The 15,961-nt window shown below is 39.9% G+C and overlaps 3 non-coding genes across 3 annotated transcripts; all 3 read right to left on the bottom strand.

Annotated features, from left to right (window-relative positions):
• Positions 1–7,330: 7,330 nt before the first annotated feature.
• TRNAD-GUC (transfer RNA aspartic acid (anticodon GUC)) lies at positions 7,331–7,402 on the bottom strand. The gene has a single exon. It is a non-coding gene; the product is annotated as a tRNA-Asp (tRNA).
• Positions 7,403–13,888: 6,486 nt separating this feature from the next.
• On the bottom strand, positions 13,889–13,961 carry TRNAK-UUU (transfer RNA lysine (anticodon UUU)). Its single transcript has one exon. It is a non-coding gene; the product is annotated as a tRNA-Lys (tRNA).
• Positions 13,962–15,341: 1,380 nt separating this feature from the next.
• Positions 15,342–15,413, bottom strand: TRNAM-CAU (transfer RNA methionine (anticodon CAU)). The gene has a single exon. It is a non-coding gene; the product is annotated as a tRNA-Met (tRNA).
• Between the last annotated feature and the right edge of the window lie 548 nt (positions 15,414–15,961).

Raw genomic sequence — 15,961 nt, 5'->3', positions numbered from 1 at the left:
AAACACAGCCTCCTCACACACACACATGTGAACAATAAACCAGAATAAAAAAGTTGATCAGTGGGCCAGCCTGGTGGCATAGAGGTTGAGCTTACAGGCTCCGCTTCCATGGCCCAGCTTTCACAGGCCGAATCCCTGGTGCGGACCTACACACCACTCAACAAACCGTGCTGTAACAGCATCACACATACAAAATAGAGGAAGACTGGCACAGATGTTAGCTCAAGGACAATCTTCCTCACCAAAAAAAAAAAAAAAAAAAAAAGTTGATTATCTTCTAGGTAGGAGAAGGGTGAAGGGATATGAAAGTGAGTGACATTTTCTAAGTATACCTTCTGTGTAGTTTTAACTTTTGAAAGCAGGTTAATATACTACACGTTCAAAAACAAAAGTAAATTGGTAAAAATGGGAAGGGAAAAATTCCTAAAACTAGTACGCAAACTGAAAAAAATGAGCTTAATTGTGTTTCAAGTTAATACTGTAACCACACAAGAGGAAGGAAGACAGGAAGGAAGGAAGGAAGAAAGAGGGGATAGAGGGAGAGAAGTAAGAAGGAAGAACTCAAGTAACACATGAACACAGTATTTATTATATAGCCTCATTCTGGCACAGAATAGAGTGTATGTGTACAGGTGTGTGTACGCACTTATGTGAGTGTGTGTGTTGAATTGTAAACAAATTCTAAACTTTTTAAGTAATTTGTTTACTGTAGTAGTAGGGGTGAAACAATTCTGAAATTATAGAATGGAGCCAATGAAAAATATGATACTTTGGGAAGTCCTGGTTATTGCTGTGAAAGAAGGGATATACAATATGGAATGGGAGAAGACAAGAAAGAAACCTGTGGGCATGAATTTGAATTGGAGCTATTGATGTAAACTTTTGATTTCTAAAACATGTATACGTGTATGTATATGCATATCCGGTGGTGTGCTAGAACCAGCTTGTTAAATTTTCAGGAATTTTCCAAGCCAGTTGTTAAACCATTGTTAACCTGAAATTTGCCATGATAAGAGTATATATTTACACCACAGAAACCAGCTCAGCAAACACTATAAATCAGCATTCCCCACCCAACACCACTACTGCAAGAATGGTGGTTAAACATTTACTACCATGTATGTGTGTGTATGTATGTGCATTTGTATATATATATATGTATTGCTAAAAAACAAGACAACAGGGGCTGGCCCGGTGACGCAGCAGTTAAGTGCGTGTGCTCCACTTCGGCAGCCTGGGGTTCGCAGGTTCAGATCCTGGGTGCACACTGACGCACCGCTTGTCAAGCCATGCTGTGGCGGCGTCCCATATAAAGTAGAGGAAGATGGGCACAGATGTTAGCCCAGGGCCAATCTTCCTCAGTAAAAAAGAGGAGGATTGGCAACAGATGTTAACTCAGGGCTGATATTCCTCTCACACACACGCACAAAAAAAGACAACAGGCCCAAAATGGAGTTGCTTATGCTAAGCCCAAGTCATCAAACCAAAACTTAACTTAAGTACAGTTTCAGGTCTCCTAGAAATGGAATCTTAAACCAGTCAATCAGGAATCGCTTGAACAGCACTAGTTAGGTAATCTGTCTGAAAGACCTCTGCCGTCCCCTAAAGGAAAGTAACCTTGCAACAACCAACCTGCATTTGTTTTTTTCTTGCCTAGTGTAACTTTCTTGTTCCTGCTCCCTTCCGCCTATAAAAATCATTCATTGTGTATAGCTCCTCGGAGCCCCTTTCTATCTGGTAGATTGATGCTGCCTGATTCGAATCAATTTTTGCTCAAATAAACTCAAAATTTTTAATATACTTCAGTTTATCTTTTTAACTGTACATATATTTGTATGTATGTGTATGTAGATGAATATATGTGTACATATATTTCCTAGGTCTGTCTGCTTAAAGGGCCAAGAATCAAAGACACCCCATAGCAATAGTACACTGGATCTTGGGCTCTAACACCATTCTGCATTAAAAGGAACCAGGATTCTTGGGCTGGGGAAGGGTAGGTAAAAGATAAGCTTTGAACATCTTGTTATAACAGAAAATAAATGTCAAAAGAAATGGTGATGACATCTAAAATGTAATAAAAAATTTGAATATGTTAGTAACATAATCAGAGTAATTAATGACAGAGAAATGGTCAGTGGCTCCCAAACTTTGGGGCATATTGAGATAACCTGGTAAATTAGGTTCTTAGATCCAATTCCAATATGGGGAGACAGGGTACCCCACACTCCAACAAGCAATTCTTGGACATCATCAGGGTATCGGAGAATTGAATTCAATTCAACACTATCTAGCAGACATAGTGTCCCACTCTACAGGTAGAAGGCTCAGTCCTACAAGACTGTCCCCTCTCCCCCTATTCAGATGACAATCACAAGCCCAGGCTGTTACTGTGCTTCTGATCCACCTGCTACAAATTGGAGATTACCTTGATCCCCTCCTTGGACTTCAGATGGCAGTCAAAAGTCCAGATTGTTACCTGTACTTCTGACTTATGGGCTACAAATGAGAGGCTCCCACAACTTCCCCGGGTTTGACTAGTTTAATAGAGCAGGTCACGGAACTCAGAGAAACATTTTACTTACTAGATTACAGGTTTATTATAAAGGGATATAACTCGGAAACAGCTGAGTTATGCATAGGGCAAGGTATGGGGAAAGGGCAAGGAGCTTCCACACCCTCTCGCAGAACCTCCATGTGTTCACCAACTTGGAAGCTCTCCAAACCCAAGCCTTTTGGGTTTTTATGGAGGCTTCATTACTTAGGCAGGATTGATTAAATCATTGGCCATTGGCAATTGATTCAACCTCCAGCCCCTCACCTCTCCCTGAAGGCTGTGGGGGAGAGGTGAAACCAAAATTTCCAACCCTCTAATCACACAGTTAGTTGTCTTGGCAACCAGCTCCCATCCTTACATGGGGTCCAAAAGTCACATCATTAACGTAAGAAAAGACACCTTTATTGCTCTCCTCATTTAGGAAATTCCAAGAGTTTTAGGAGCTCTGTGCCAGACACAGCAGGAAGACCAACTATATATTTCATATTATTATAAATCACAACATCATACCTGGGAATCTTTAAAACCTTCTGAAGCCTCACTCCCACTCCCAGACATTCTAATTTAATTGCTATAGGGTGCCAATCCTCCATCAGGGATTTTTAAAGCTCCCAGTTTACCCTAAAGTACAGTAAATTTGGGAACCATCAAGAGATTTCCAAGGGTGGATCTGTAACAATGGGCCCTCCAGGACGGGTTCAACTGACCCCATCTCTTATCAACAGAGTGATTAAGAATTGCCTTTCAGAAAATCTACAAAGTCACATAGCCAGGGCATGTGTAAAAGAAGAAATCATGACCTGAAATGACCTCGGAACCAAAGATCCTCCTTTCCACAGAACCAAGACACAACTGGAACTTGACAGTTGGACTCTTACCAGAAGTGATGGGACCCTCATTCAGGAATATCTGGTGTTAAAATTCCTTCCCCATCTCATCAAAAATGTTTGGGACTCTGTCATAAATGTTTAAAACCTTCCATAAATACTTGAAGCCCACCAATCAAAATCTGTCCCACCAGCGTTTCTGTGTGCCAGCCTGTTCTCCCTAACCTCTTAAATTTCACCCCAAATCCTGAATCAGGGAGATAGATCCGAGGGCACACACCCCATGTCTCCCTGCAGATCGATCTCGCAGAATAAAGCTGATTTCTTTTCCCAAAGGCTGATGCCATAGTTAATTGGCTTGTTTATGTGCATTGGGCAGAGAACCCCAATTTTGTGCAGTAACAGAACCTGGTCCAGCAACATCTCCATCCCCAGGGGCCCTGCTGGAAATTAAGAATATCCAAACATATTCCTGATCTACTAGAGGAAAATCTGCATTTGACAAAATACCCAGACCATTCTGACACACTTTAGAGTGTGAGATGTGCTGGCTTACAGCAGTGTTACTCAAAGAGTAGTCAGCTGACCAGCGGTTTCAGCAGCACCCAGCAACCAGCTAAAAGTGCAAATTCTCAGGCCACACTCCAGGCTTACTGAATCAAGATCTCTGGAGGTGAAGCCTAGGAACATGTGTTTTACCAATTGCTCCAGGTGATTCTTATGCATGTTACACCTACCAAACAAGAATCTTCTTTTTAACCAGATTCCCAGTGTTTTGTAAACCCATTAAAGTGAGAAAAGCTCTGGCCTAGACGACTTAAGAATAAAAAGGCTATTGCTCCAAGATGCCTCAAGGAGAACTTAATTTAGACATGTAGACTAACTCTATGTAATGCAGTTTGTTTCAAAAGTTTTTTCAAAGTCTTTCAAAATTTAAAAAAAAAATTATTTCAAAAGTTTGTTTCAAAGTATAGCTATTTCCCGAACAAAATTGTAACATCCTTGAGATAAGTGGTAATCACTTGCAGAAGAGTTTTTATTCCATTGGGCTCCAGTATATGAGTCAATTACACGCTGTTGTGCAAAGTAGCTGGCCATCCCGCACTACCTTTTTTTGTGGTGTAAGTGGCACCAGTCCCTGTTGATGACATCTTAAAACAACTTATTTCAGTTGCACAAATAAATAATTTCACTGCTCCCTATCTTCCAAAAGGCAGCTATGAAGTGAAAATGGTACCAAACCAAATTGAGTTCACCTCCTGGTGAGTTCAAATCAGGCTTTCCACTAGAAGTAGTTGTCACACAAAGTAAAGTGTATTTGCAGCCAAGAGGAGAACACGCGGAACCATTTCCAAAGTTGTGGTCCTCCTCAAACAAAGGGAAGCAGATCCTTTTATTTCGGGTGGAGAATGAATCTTTGAAAGGGAAGTTTGTCATCACATGTAGAGGTGGGTATTAGTTTACACAGATGCAGTCTGAAAACATGCTCTCACATACATCGCATGTTATGTTAATAAAGACTAGCTCCTCCCAGGGTGGAGATTTTAGCATAAAGATGAAGTAAAGGGCATCTTTTGGTCATCTCCAGGCCATCTGCGCAAGCGTTGCCCTTGCAGCAGGGATCAGTCTGCTTCAGGCCAGTTGACCCGGTATTTCTTCCCAGCAAAGCTCTGAGAAACAGCCTTGAGGAAGCGTTAAGCACCTTTAAACGTCCTTCCAGCTGCTTAGGGCATACACGGGTGACAAAAGCTTAGAAAACTCCCCTGAAGAGATTGATATATGGAGTGAGTTACTTCAGTCACAGACTGTAGAGCCTCTAATGACCTTAGCTATATCTCTGGACTGCCAAGTTTTGATCATCTCAATAGACTCAGACTTTTTATTGCCCTAGAAAAACAAAAGTAACTTGCATTCTGGAAATATTAATGCTATCTGCTGATCTTCTCTGCTGAAGTCCCTTCATACCACAAACAACAGAGATTCTAAATGAGGGTGAGCAGATAGGGAGTGATGGAAAGAAGATCATGGAGAACTACCTGAGAATGTCTTTGATTTCATGCATCTTCATTCAGATGAAGAGTCTGTTAGTAACAGTGTAAACTAAGGAAAGTATAAAAGACTTCAAAATGCTTTATCCAACCATAGTACTAGAGTTAAAAACATACACAAGTAGATTTACTACTGGATAAACAGTGACCTGATCAAAGGTATCTCCATCTCTGCTAACACTTCCAGATTAACTCAGTTTGAAACAGTATATAACAGCTTATATAAAGGTTCACACGTGTCAGGAAAAAATTGTCAAAGTCTTGGAAATGGGCAACAGAAAATTATTGGGTGTCCTTTCAGTGAAGTGTCAGGCATTGCCTAATAGGCTTCTGGAAATTATTTGATTCTATCTGAGTGTGCACCTTTAACTGAATTTCTATTTACTAAACTATTCTAGAGCTTTGTATGGAAAAAGTCGACTTGTAGATAACTTATACTAATGCAAACGATATTTTTCCATACCATTCAAAAAAATTTTGCCCAATAGAAAATATAATATCAAATCTTACATTTTGTGTTCATATGGATTATTAACCAGTTTTCCATTAATCACTCATTCATTAATTTCCTCAAGAATCATGAAGTAGGGGCCAGCCCAGTGGTCTAGTGGTTAAGTTCTATGCTATCTGCTTCTGGGTTCAGTTCTGGGCACTGACATACATCACTCATCAACAGCCATGCTGTGGTGGTGACCCACATACAAAACAGAGGAAGGTTGACCACAGATGTTAGCTCAGGGTGTATCTTCTTCAGCAAAAAAAAAAAAAAAAAAAAAAAGAATCATGAGGTAGAATTGTTATCCTAAATGTACAGGTGAAGGGAGGGGACTGAGGACAAAGTAAAGGAAGACATTACCAAATATGTAAGGGAAAGTGATGGAACCTAAATTCAAACACATATATACTTGAGGCAGAGCGCTTATGTTTTCCTTTACTCTACATTGCCTTAAAAATAATATCTTAGTTTGTTTCCTTTCTTTTTCTTTTTTTCTTTTTTCTTTTTTTTTTTTTTTTTGCCAGATCCATTAAAGCTCGTCCTTTCCCCGCTGTTTTAATTCACAGACAGCTCGGAATTGCTGCTTCATCTAGTCTTTCTCTCTCTCTCTCTCTTTTTTTTTTTTTTAATAAATCTATCCTTCCTGAAAGCGATTTTGATCAAGTGTTGCCTGGACACTTTGATCAAGTGTTACCACAGGAATAGATATACCATACGGCAGGGTGGTCTGCTGATTTTAAGTACCAGTATCTTTGCTTGCGGCGTTCCAAGCTTCTGATTCTTACTGACAAGCTTGTAGTTTTGTTCTTGTGGGACCAATTTACAGTCCCTTTCACCTCAGGTTTCTTCTCGCTCTTGCCCCCTCAACTCTCCTCCCAGTCTTCCATGCACAAGGCTCGCCCTGCCCTGGCCACATCGCCCCATCTTGGGTTCCTCCGCGCAGAGCATCACTTCCATTAGTTTACCTTCCTTCCCCGCCAGTAGTTCGTTCCTTTCTTCCCCAAAGACACCTATTCCCCCAACCCGGCCCCTACCGACTCTCACCCTCACCTAGCGTGCCTGAACACGCTCCAGCAAAGATAGACGCATCTCTCGCACCTCAAACAGTCGACAAATGAAAATTCCTAGTTAAAAGTCCTGGAATATTCCCAGAGCCAAACGGGCACATTTTGAATCCCCGCGCCGTCGGTGACTTCTCCCAGAGGGAAGGCGGCAGTGGATTTCCATCAAAGGTCGTCACTTGCTCAGTGAACGCATTGCTAAGCCAACACGCGGGAATTAGACTTAAAACAACTACAGCAAAAAGAGATAGAAACAAAGCAGAAGGATCTCTTTCCTGGGGTGCAACCTAGAGAAAGATTGCTACTGTTAATACCCCAGGCAGAAAAGTAATATCTGCAGTCTCCCCGTCGGGGAATCGAACCCCGGTCTCCCGCGTGACAGGCGGGGATACTCACCACTATACTAACGAGGAGGACGGTGTGACGTGGGAAAAGACTCTCTATTGAAGAGGCTCCCACACGTTGGGTCCTGAACTTTTTTTCTGGGCAGGGAATTGCTGGGAAATTCGCGGATCTTCACAATAAGAATATGTTACAAGATTCTATAAAACGGATGTCTCCGTGTTACTTCAAAAGTCTGAAAACGACAGCCCCACAACAGATTATGACATTGCTGTAAATGATTATATCACTAATAACAAAGAAATGTTCATTAACAGCAAGGAATGCATTAAACTTAAAAAAAAAAAAAAAAGCTCCCTCCGCTCAGAATAACTTCTCTTCTTCTTCACTTCAAGTTTATTTCTTATCTTAGATTTACCTCAAGGGTCAGCTTCCCCTGGGACATTTTCTCAGACCAACGTGAGTTAGATGTACTTCCTCTGTTTCAGTTTGTCATGATAAGAAGCGTACATGTATGTATGAATTTCTACATGGAATAAAGGTAAGAACTTAGTCTTAAAGTCTAGGTCTTAGATTTTGCAGCATTTGCATTAAATAAGTGTTTGTTTCTGTATGGCCTTTAATTCACTATTACGAATATTCCTCAGTGAAATTCCAGCTCAGTTGCATAGGCGGCTTCACAGAGGATAGTCATTGTAGTAATTCAAGGAAGCAGAGAATTGGAGACAACCTGAACATCTATTACTGAAATGAATGTACGCACTGAGAGAAAATTGGTAAGTTTCCTAGGGCTGCCAGAATAAATTACTACAAACTGAGTTGGCTTAAAAAAACAGAAATTTATTATCTCTCAGTTCTGGAGACTAGGAGTCTGAAATCAAGATGTCAGCAGGGCCATACTCTGGAGAAGAATCCTTCCTTGACTGTTCCTAGCTTCTGGTAGTTCCTGGCAATCCTTAGTGTTCCTTGGCTTGTAGCTGCGTGATTACAATTCCTGCCTCTCTCATCACATGACATTCTTCCCTCTGCATCTCTGTGTGCCCTCTCTTATAAGGACACCAGTCATTGGATTTAGAGCCCACCCTAACCCAGTATGACTTCATCTTAACTTAACTAATTACATCTACAAAAACCTATTTCCAAGCAAGTTCACATTCTGAGGTTCTGGATAAACACAAATTTTCCAGGGACACTGTTTAACCCACTACAATTAAGAATGAAGGATAAAGTGTTATATTCATAAACTTAGTTAACCGCACCACAGTATACATTAAGAGTTGTAAAAGTACTGATTAAAATTGGTTGTGGTGGGTGACAGGGAAGGGAGGTGGGGAGGAAGACTATACAGTCTTATGTTATCATTGCTCAGGCTAAAGAAACAAAAGATATTGTCTAAAGAAAGAGGAGAACAAAGCTCTTAAGTAATGGTGTAATGATAACTGATAGATAAAAAATACAAGGTTTCTAAAAATATTAGAAGAGGTAGAATCACAAAATAGCCTATTTTCAAAATAGACATGAAAGACCTAAATAAATGGAGAAATAGATCACATTTATGGATAGAAAGACTTAATATTTCAAAGACATCATTTCTTCCTAAATTGACCTATCAATTCAATGTAGTTCCAATATACATTCCAACAGTGTTTTCTAAGAACTAATAAACTGCTGTAAAATTGTATGTAAGTGTATACGTACATATAAGTGTACATGTGTATAAGTGTATATGTGAGTGTAAGTGTATGTAAGTGTATGTAAGCCTATAATAGCAAGGACACTTTTACTAAAAATAAGGAGAGAATTGCCAACAAGCTTGCAGGACTTAATAGACACTCCAGTAATTATTATATTACAATACGGGTACCGTATAGAACCTCAAATTGACAAAATAGGATAGAGAGATCAGAAAGAGATCTATGCTTATATACAATTTGGTATATTGACAGAGGTGTCAAGTCAAGTCAGAGGAGAGTTGAAGCTATTTAATAAATGAGACTAGGAAAAATATACTATTCCCATGGGGGGAAAATATGAAATTGGATAAAGATTAATACCAGAAAGATCAAGAATGTAAATGGCAAAAACTCAATTTAAAACTCTCAGTAGCATATATATGAATCCATCAGGAACCTGTATATACTATTCTAGGTAATACTATGGAGAAATTTAATATAGTAAATTGGCTACAGCAGTGATAGAAGAGCTGATATGGCAAATGGGAAAGAGATTAGCAACAGCAGGAAGCCACTAAAGGCTAAAAGCCAGGGCGACTTGGAAGAACCTGAAACCATAGCAGATTCGCCTTTTAAGCATTTGAAGCATTGAAGAGATACAACCAAGGCCAAGCAGTAGTAGGTAACATCTAGCTCTCACTCTTCCTTCTTGCCCCTAATCTCCATCCAGTGCCTAACATTGGTTAAGCTCAACCAGAAGCCATCTGAGAAGGAGTTTGGGAAATGCAGTTTATACAGTCCAGCATCTTTGTGGTATAGAGCACAAAAAAGGTGATGAATAAATCTGAGCACAAACAGACATGTGAGGCCCATCCCTTTTGCTACTCATCATCCAATATCAGCATTTTACCAAAATTTAACTCACATTCAAAAAGTTAATGCTCTGTACACATGAAGATGTCCTCAAAGTCTCCCAAAAAAGAAAAGCAAAGTACCATCATACCTTCAGGAAGAGACAGGAATTGAAACCATCCAGACCCAAGGTCTAGTGATACTAGCCCTGTTCAGTGAGAACTGAAGCCGAGGAGAATGTGCAGCTATTCTCATAGATGGTGCCCAAAGTAGAGAGAGAGAGTAGAAATTATCTGGCTAGTTTATCCCATTTATGCTCTAATCTTCCACAATATATTTTGTTTACGAAACTAAGCTGCCAACAGGCGGGAAGTTAGCCTGGGAAATGCAGCCTGAGGAGTTCAGCCCTCTTTCATATAGATTAGCGCAGGAGAAGGGTGAAGAAGAATGTGAGAATTAATAGGCTAGTGACTATCACATCATGAGAATGTATATTGGAGTAGTAAACTCTGGAAAGACTAGTTAAAAATGACACAGAAATGCTACAGGTTCAAGAAAATCTTGATGTTTTTGTGCATATGAAATTAATAGTTTTTCTTAGCCAAATTATAGCTTAAAATGAAAACACAAGTTACACTGAGAAAGATTAACTGCAGTTCAAATAGTTGAATTGCAAGGGATTAAAGAAAAACAAAAAATATATCAAGAATTTCCATGTATTAATAAGTCAAGCATATCAACCCAATAGAAATATGGGCAGTCCAATAGATAAATAAACTAGCATTTAGAAAAAAATTCAAACATATAAATTCAAACCTACGTAGAGATATTCAACCTCATTGTGATAAAGGCATGCAACCATGACCACAATAAGATGGCATTTACCTCCACTTGATGGAATAAAAATTAATACAAAAATAACAATGGTTGGAGAGGCTTTGAATATACAATATTCTTTATACATTGCCGAAAGAGATTGTGATGGCTAATTTTATGTGTTAACTTGACTTGATCACAGGGTGTCCAGATATTTCGCATTTTGCTAATTGTTATTTCTAGGTGTGTCTGTGAGGGTGTTTTGGATGAAATTAGCACTTGAATCAGTGGATTCAGGAAAGCCTTTTGCCCTCCCCAATGTGGGTGGGCATCATCCAAGCCTTTGAGGGCCTGAATAGAACAAAAAGGCAAAAAAAGAAAGAATTCATCCCTCCTGTCTGATTGCTTGAGTTGGAACATTGATCTTCTGCCCTTGCCATTCCTGGTTCCCAGGCCCTTAGACTCGGACTGAACTACATGGGGCAGAACGTTATGGACTGAAGGTTTGTGTCCCCTCAAAATTCATATGTTGAAATCCTGATCCTCCCTGCGATGATTAGGAGGTGGGACCTTTGCCAGGTGATTAGGTCATGAGTTTCTCCCTCATGAATGGGATTAATGCCCTTTTAAAGGAGACCCCAGAGAGCTCTCTTGTCCCTTCTGCCACTTGAGGACACAGCAAGAAGACAGCAGTCTATGAACTAGGAAGCTCTCACCAGACAATTGAATCTGCCAGCACCTTGATCTTGGACTTCTCAGCCTCCAGAACTGTAAGAAATAAATTTCTATTGTTTATAAGCCACCCAGTCTGTGGTAAATTGTTATAGTAGCCCCTGTGGACTAAGAAAGACGCATACATTTTTACAACTTTGGAAAAGAGTTTGTCATTACCTCAAAAAGTTAAACATTTACATAACTTAACAAATCAACATTTTGTCTTCTAAGAACATACACATAAGAAATGCTTGTACAGTGTGTGCAGTACACTATATTGTACAGTGTGTGCATAAGTGTCTATAGTAGAATTGTGTACAACATTAAACATCTGGAAACAACTCAAATGCTCATTGTTTGATGTGTGAAAGTTCTGTTGTATAGATTCTGAAGTCTGCGTCTTGAAATGAGAAAATTGCCCACGGTATATTCATGAAAATTGCTCATATATTAGCCCTCCCTCCCTAAAAAAAACTTTATGTAGCCTAAAATATAGTAATAACAGAAACAACATTTTCTGACCACCTGAAAATTATAAAATTTTCTTTTAACATCTAGAGCCAAAGGAAAAAATAAACAAAAAGTGTACAATTTCTAGAAAACTAAAATACTTGATAGGATAATCTGATAGGATACAGCTAAAGCAGTAATCAGAGGAAAACTTACATGCTTAAATATTTCTATCAATAAAAAAAGAAATAATATTAAACTCAAGACTCTGTCTCTGAGAGAGACTTAATTTGGGTTCCCAGGAAGCAGACTCTGAGACAGAGATTGTTTGCACAAAATGTATTGGAGAGTACACATACAACAACATCAGATATATCAGTGACCCACTGGACCTGGGCCCAGACTCCATTTATTACATGGCTTTCATGTGTCCCCATTCTAGCAGGGAGGCCCTGATAATGCATTGGATTCTTAGATATCAATGCCAAGTGGGATATTTGACTAGCAATTCCTTGAAATTTCTGGGTATTCCGCTTTCCCTAAAGGAAAGGCCCTTATACATATGAAAATATGTCCAAACTATCTAATAGATAAAGAAATGCAAATTGAAATCAATCTAGATACCATTTTTCTGCTATCAGATTTACAAAAATTAAAAAGTATGTCAAGGTTGTGGAGAACAGGCACTCATTTATTGCTGGTGGGTATGCAAATTGATAAGAACTTTATGGAGGGGAATTTGGCTGTATCTAATAAAATTACATATACGTTAGTTGTTTCACCCAACAATCTCAATTCTAATGATTTACTCTGAAAATCTATCTCCAACAAAATGAAAATACACATGAACATATATTGCAGCATTGTTTGCAATTGCAAAATATTGGAAAAAACCTAAATACTCATACATGAGAGAATAGTTAAATAGATGGTTACTTCCCCACAGTGGAGTAATTACGCAGCTGTAAAAAAGAACAGGGAAGATCTCTATGAACTGATATGGAAAGATTTCTAGGATTATGATTAAGTGCAAATTAATATCTATAGTATACTATCTTTAGTTTAAGAAAAAAGAGGAAATAAGAAAATTATGTATCTGATTGTTTATTCAAAAGGAGATACAGGAAAAATAGGCCAGAAACTGGTAAGATTATGGAGGATAGGTGGGAATGGTTTGAAAAGGATGGAGGGAAGAAAGGGGAAAGAACCAATGAGGCAGAGTGACATTTCTCTGAGTATATCTCTTTGCGTAGTTTTGGCTGTCAGAATGATGTTATGTTTCATGCATGTACAAAAATAAATAAAATAAACAAGGATGCAGCAGAGATTCAAAATGGTATGGACCTAATTATTTTAAATTAATAATATAAGCAAAAAGAAAGAGTGAACACTGACACAATGAACTTTTAAGTGCATTGTTTTGACCATATCGTCAAGCTAAAGACCAAAAATCTATAAACAACATTGAACTCTCAGTGCCTTTGTTTCATACTGCCCACAGAAGTCATGTACAAGAAGCCCGTGATTAGGGTTTTGAACCAGAAGGCAAATCCTGGAGTAATGACAGAAACTTTTTAATGTAAACACAAAAAAGACAGCTAATACAATTTCAAAATGTGTTTGGATATGGGTTTTTCAACTCGTAACTTTTGCAAGGTGGCGCAAATTTTCTGTGTGGGAAGAGCTGTTGTAAACCACGGGGAGCCTCAGAGATAGACCATGCAAAGTCACTGCTCTCTTACATTCTAGTCAGTTCCACCTAAATTGCTCCCCCACACTTGCAGATTAATGAATCATTTCAAGAGAATTTTAAAATGGCTTACTTCTCAGCAATTCTATTGCTAGTGTATTATTTTTATATGTTGCCCATTTTCAATTTCTCTTGGAAACTTGGGGAAGTATTCCAGTTAATATTGGGAAAGGATAATTAAGGACTAGTCATAAACTGTTTTTGTGCAATGGTTTTGTCAGCTTTGGCTGTTAGGTTTCCTCACTTCCAGAGATGTTCCTAAATGGGCTCTGTTACCTAACCAAAATAAACGTCGTAGGTATCGCCTGAACAGGGACTTGAACCCTGGACCCTCAGATTAAAAGTCTGATGCTCTACCGACTGAGCTATCCAGGCTTCCTGACTGTGTTCTTAACTCACTAAATAAAATGACTACGAGCACTAAGACGTGCTAGTCATGTTTATGATTTTATGATGAAAGTACTAGGGTCTTCTAAGGGTACTGGTTACATGCCCAAGGACTCAGCACTGGAACCGAGCTTTATTGTATCCATCATTCCATTTAACCCCCCAAACTGTGTTTTCATTATGCAGACAATTATTGGGTGGTTTTTATTGCAGGGGGAATGACGAGGAAAGTCTGGCTCAGAATAGGGTGTGATCTGTCCGGGAGCGAATATTCCTGCAGTTCATGATTGCAGACGGAGCCCTTAGGGGCCGCACCTACTAGTTAGAGGCGGCTTTAGAGCGGACGCGCAGGCTCCTTCACCAGTTTACCGAGTACCCGTTCCACCAATGACTTCAGTAGGTGGGAAAAAACTTTAGGAGAATCAAAAAGTGGGTAAAGAAGAATGAAGGGTATGGCCCAAGGCAAGTATTTCAATTCCCGTTGTTTCCCCCGGTGTTTTTTTTTTTTTTTTTTTTTTTCAGAATTTGAAGTTTCCTGGAATCTTAATGCCAGAGCAACAAATAAACACACAAACGTGACGCCCACTTCCAAGAGCTGCTTCTGTCCGGGAAACTAACTCACTGAAAACCCTCTTCTCCAAAATTTTCGTGCATCTCATTTTTTAGCATGCCCACCTTTCTTCACCTTGTCTTCTCGCTCCTTTTCTTCATTCTCTCCCCAATCTCCTCTCCCCTCTTCTCCCAGCTCGGCTCTTGTCCTCGCCTCCTCGTCTCTCCAACCTCTCATTTACCAATTTAGCCGTTTCTTCGTCTATTACGTCCTTCAGTGAAAGTGAAACTATTAGGTAGCGCCCTGCCCGCCTCCCCACAAGCACGCCGAGAGTCCACATTTATCCTTGTCCTATTCTGTTTTTTAACTCCATATTTTATCTTGAACTCCATCCTATTTAAAGACAGGAAGGACCAGGCAGGTGAAATAGTGTTCACCGCCTCTGTCATGGAAGGTCTTCATTCGTTCATGAAACGTGTTACCACCTCGGCAGAAGCAGTGTTAGAGTGACCTGGAGAGTCTGAAGATGTGGCAAAAGACTGGAAGGAGAAGGAATATCATTGCATATAGACAATAAAACAGATGCTGCATTGTTTCCCAATACGTTGTGATCTTTAAAAATGTTCATAAATACAATCTTGATAATGGCCAATTTTCATCAAGATTCAAAAGAGAACAAGGAGCGTAAGTCAATAGTGTCACTGTTAAGAGTGTTGGGACTTCATTTCCTCTGCCTGGTGTTCTTGTGGGAATCTTGGAATTTGACAAAACAGATAATAACCTGTGCTGATCCGGCGTCGTGTGAAAAATAGAGCTGCTAGCAGAGGATGGTTTCGATCCATCGACCTCTGGGTTATGGGCCCAGCACGCTTCCGCTGCGCCACTCTGCTCCCCACTTGCTCGTGCTTTCGTATTTTTCATTAATTTGTACTTGTCTTAACACAAACGTCCAGGTCTGTTAATATTTTTCCCCTCTCTTCCACCCGTCTCTAACCTCCGTCTTTTATCCTGGGTCTGCCGCACATTTCCTTCTCAAAATTGCTGCCGGCAAGAAAATCTCTTACGACGTCTGCGCCTTTGCAACTTACTCAAGAAAACCGAAGCTCTGAAACCCTTTCTCAGGAAGTTGGTATTCAACCCGTTCTCATACACTAATTTGTAGGGATGGATTTAGAATTGATTTTTTTCCCGGCATCTCCCACAGCGCACGTACTGACCCTGGAGTTGGAATGCCTTGGCTCCTCGGCGTCCTTGGCAAGGCCGAGGACAGGGCAGGGGCACTGTGTGGTCGTGTGGCTCTGTCCCCCGCCAGGCTGGAGCGACCAAGGAGAAACTGAAGATGTGGAGGAAGAGAAGAAGAAAAAGAAAACATCTGAGAATCTAACTCCCAGAGTTGAGGGAGACGTGGAAACTACATACCGACTCACAGGAGGTGCAG

The sequence above is a fragment of the Diceros bicornis genome, chromosome 14 (assembly GCF_020826845.1).
Source record: "Diceros bicornis minor isolate mBicDic1 chromosome 14, mDicBic1.mat.cur, whole genome shotgun sequence".
Taxonomy (NCBI): domain Eukaryota; kingdom Metazoa; phylum Chordata; class Mammalia; order Perissodactyla; family Rhinocerotidae; genus Diceros; species Diceros bicornis.
This window is presented reverse-complemented; position numbering and strand designations above follow the sequence as displayed.